The following is a 4,541-nucleotide window of genomic DNA, read 5'->3' on the forward strand; positions in this document are numbered from 1 at the left end:
GGAGGCAAAACGAGGAATTTGGAAAATATATCGCCCCACCTCAGATCATCCCAATCTTGGCAATTGAGTCTCTGCAAGCAGAGGTGGAATTTATAAGGTTATAACTTTTCCCCAGAATCCTACAAAGCTGAATGCTCTGGGTCCTTTCTACCAAACCACTTGCTTTGACCACCAGGGGGCAGGCTGCAGCTAAGAACAGGGCAGTGGACACCTGAAAGCAGAGCTCCATCCTTGTTCCCCCCAGGCCTGTCCCACGTGCCTGAGGGCTCACCCAAAGTCAGCTGGTCTGGCAGTGGCCTGTGGAATTCCTTTTCCATTTGCAATGGAAGCTGCCAGAGTTGGGTTAGTCTCTCAGTGAATCATTCCGTCATTTCATTTGTTAAGTTTGAGAACCACTCACTTCAGAATCATGGTGGGAGGAGCATAATAAAAAGCAGATTCTGCGCTCTGCTTATGGAGGCCGAATCTGGAATGGAGGGACTGGGCCTAAGAATCTGTATTTTATGCAAACTCTCTGAGTGCTTCTGATGTAGCTGGTACAGAACCATACTTTGACAGAAAATGCTTTAAACAGTAGTTGAAGCCCAAAGCAGTCCCTAAACAGAGACTTTGGTTTTGTATCACGCCCAGGATTCAAGCGGGCAAATAAAAGTAGCCATACATACCATGCCACCTGAGGGCTGTAGGCCATCAGATGTGTGGTCTTTGGCACACCTGAGGTGACGCAGCTACTCTTGGCCACATGAATAAACACTCAAGGTAAGGTGAAGGAGGCTGGAGACGAAGGAGAAATCTCACTGCCCAGGCTGAATACCAGTGCAGGCTGGCCCTGTCCTCTCCCGACGCCATTCGTGCTCAAGTTCCTTCTCGCCATTTCTGGGCACTGGTTTCCTTATTTTATCTCCTTTAATTTATCTCCCTCCTCCTCATTGCTCAAAAAAGCATCTTGGATTTAGAGGCAGCTAAGCTCTCTTCTAACAATAATCCTTGTTTGTTGTCCTTCGTTGGTGCTAAGAACCATGTTACAACGTGGTACCCCGATGCACTAACAGCTTTCCAGGGAGGAGTGGGAGTGAAACCCAACATCAAACATGCACATCCATTGTGAAGTGTAGCCCAGTTCCAGAATCCATTTAAAAAGTGTTTTAGAGCTGAGAAGATTTCTCTCTTCTCATAACTTAATGTTACTTTATTCATTCAAAATTCATTAAGTGCCTGCTGTGCCAAGAACCCGTTCTGGCTGCTGTAGGAGGTTAAGCAAGATTCACGAGGCCATTGCCCTCACAGTGCTGATATTATGGTGTAGGAGGCAGGTAATCCAAGAATAATACACAGAGGAATTAGTGAATCAGAGATTTGGAGACTGTGACTGGTACTGTGAAAGTAAAAAGGGTTACATGGTAGAGATGCAATGGAGAGGCCAAATTTTGATAGGGAATTCAGGGAGGAGCTTTCTGAGGAGGGGTCCATGGATCAGGTAAGAAAGAAGAGACAGATCAGAGGAAGAGTATTCCAGGTAGAAAGAACTTCCATGTGGTTTCTACCGACACTTCGGTCCATGGCTGCGGAATTTTCACTCATTGCTTAACTCAGCATTTATTGAGTGCCTTTTCTATGGCGGCATGATGCCAATTCCTCAGAGTGCAGTTGCGAGCAAGAAAGACAGTTTTTGCCTTTCTAATATTTATAATTTTTAAAGATAAGGCTCTATTAACCCTCAGTTACTAAGTTTAACCATTTATCTTCTTCATCCGAGAAAATCTATTCTAGGTTTTGAATTAGCATTGCCTTGATGGGGACGCCTCTGTGATTACAAATACCAAAACCCAAGGAGAAAATCACCTACGGAGGTCACGAGAACTTGGATACGGTGTCCAGTGGCTCAGATAAAAAAGATCTAGCCACCATTTCTTGCTCATATTTAGGGGAGAAAGAGCATCTCTTCACTCTCTGGAACTTCCTTCATACTATCCCAGTTCTGAGTAAGAGGAAATGGGTTCCCAAAACAGAACTTATGATTTCCATAACTAAATAAGTCCATTCAGGCATTGTCATTTTGGGTGTCATCTCGGTGCTGAGCAAAAGTACAGTGGCCTGGCCTTCCCCTGATGGCCCCCTGTCCACACTTCTCAGATCTTGGAGGCTGTCAAAGAGGAAATAAATATTTGTCTTTGAACCTCTTGGCTGCCTTTTAGAAGTTCTCACTGAAGATGGATGATGGGAATAAAAATGGCAACAAACTACAGGTGAGCTTTGCTCCTAACCCTCCCAGGAAGCCCCTGCCTCTCCTAGAGCAGAAAGTCATAACTGACAGATGCTGCCAAACCTCAGGCAAAAAGCCGATTTTTACCCCTGGGTTTCAGAACGTTTCCTCTGTATCTGAATTACTAATAAAGAAGGAAGAAAAGAAACAGGTGGAATAGGGAGAGGCCTGCTTCGGGGCCACAGGCAGGAGTGGTCTGGAACTGGTGCATGGGACTTTCGGGAGGGGTTAGAGGAATGAACGGGTCCACCAGAATCCTGGGCCTTACCCCTAGAGGTTCTGATCAGTGCGGCGTGAGGCCTAGAAGTCAAGTTATCTTAAAAAATTGTTTTTGGAGCTTATGATAATCATTTAGGTTTCTGAGTCATTGAACTAGGGACTGATCAGCAATCTCCTAGTTAGTTCTCCTCCCATCCTGACATCTTCTGTGTCTCCACCGCCTTTCTCCAATACCAGGCCTCCGGTTCAGTCTTATTTTGTTATTATCCCCTAGAGGCCTGTGGCTGAAACCTGAGTCAGTCCCAGCACCACGCTAGGTGGAATAATTGACTTGGGCCTGTTCAGTAAAGGCTTTGGGTTACCAGAAACCCATCTGCTGGCCGTTCTCACCAAGGAAACGGGAGCCAGATCACTTTCACTGGGCATCAACCCCATGCTTCCCAGTGTGCAGGGAGGAAGGAAGATCCACCCCGCTTCTGGCACTTTCACTACAAACAACTCCCATGTGGCTCCCAAAGCCCTTTTCATTAATATCTCAACACCTCCCAGAATAGCCTGCATGGGTTGTCAGGAAGAGCTCATGTCAAAGGAATAACAGCTTCGCTCTTCCATTCCACCTCCTGGGCGCTGCGCCCACATACTCTGTTCATTTGAGACAAATTTAACAGCTGACTCTTCAAAACACCTTGCTTCCGTTTGCTGGTCCTTTTCTCTTTATGGTCTCTGAGAACCTAGTGACTGAAATAATTTTTATCATCTTAAAAATAAATTTAAAAAAATTTAAAGTAATACATTTACATAATTTGAAAGTCAAATGTACTACAAAGCCTCTAAGAAAAAAATAGCAATTTCTTCTTCCTTCTCTCTACAGATGCTAACACTTCCAACTCTTGGGGTGGTTTTAGAAGAGAAGTACTCTATACTTCTAAGTAACATTCTTGTAATATTTGTATAGTGCTTTTTCAATTTGGAATATTATCTATTGACTTCCTATTATGTAAGTTGAGAAGACAGCACTTTTACACACATTCATTCTCACCACCCCACCCAGAATTTCCCTCTCCTCCCAATAGTTAGGTCATATTTTTTATTAAATTGGTATAAGTGTTTACATTATGATTGTACAAGCGTTTATTGTTGACCCAATTATAGTATACAATGATTGTTTTTCTTTAATATTTTGTTCTCAGAGTTCCTTTCTATTTGCTCATTCTATGTATATACCATCAAAATTTCCCACGATCTTCACAGAATTATAAAACCCCTCTCAATACTTTGTTCTACTTGGTCAAAGGCCCTGAGTGATTGCCTAGTTTTATTTCCCCCTTGGAGACACTCCTGGAACCCTACGTTTCCCTGCTCCTACGTGAACTGGCTGCTCAACTTTAAACCTGTGTCTGTCTTTGCATCTCTCTGTACTGGGGCTCCTGTTTTCTGGATCTCATTATCCATCTACTTCTTGATTTACTAACCCATTTTGTGCAAGCACATACTTCGGTAGCTTCCTGAATATAAAGATATCGGACATGAACTTTAAAAAGCTTCGATCTTTATTGGACTTTTATACTTGATTAATTCATTATACAATTCTAGGTTGAAAATCATTTCTCTTGGAATTTTTAAAGCATTGTTCGCCATCTTTCAGTTTCCTGTTACTGTTGAAAACATTGATTCTATTCTGTGTCCCTATTTTTTGTTATAACTTTCTCTCTCTCTCTCTCCCTCCTTCTTCTTCTCCCTCTCCCCTCCTTTCCCATCTTTTTCTAAAAAAGCTGTGCTATGTGGGGTCAAAGGGTTTATAAGAAATCTCTGTACATAGGAAATCTCTTTACCTTCCCCTCAGTTTTGCTGTGAACTAAAAACTGACCTAAAAGTAGTCTTAAAAAAAAAAAAAAAAAAAAACTTCAGTCAGGGGTAGGGGAAAATACATGGAAGCTTTCAGGATTTTTTTTCTTTATCCCCAGTACTTAAAATTTTATGATGATGAGTCTAGATTGGTCTTCATTACTCATTTTCTAGGCATTTTAACTTTTGCCAAATTGACTGATTTGCCAATAGG

Source organism: Pteropus alecto, unplaced genomic scaffold (assembly GCF_000325575.1).
Source record: "Pteropus alecto unplaced genomic scaffold, ASM32557v1 scaffold86, whole genome shotgun sequence".
NCBI classification, from domain to species: Eukaryota; Metazoa; Chordata; class Mammalia; order Chiroptera; family Pteropodidae; genus Pteropus; species Pteropus alecto.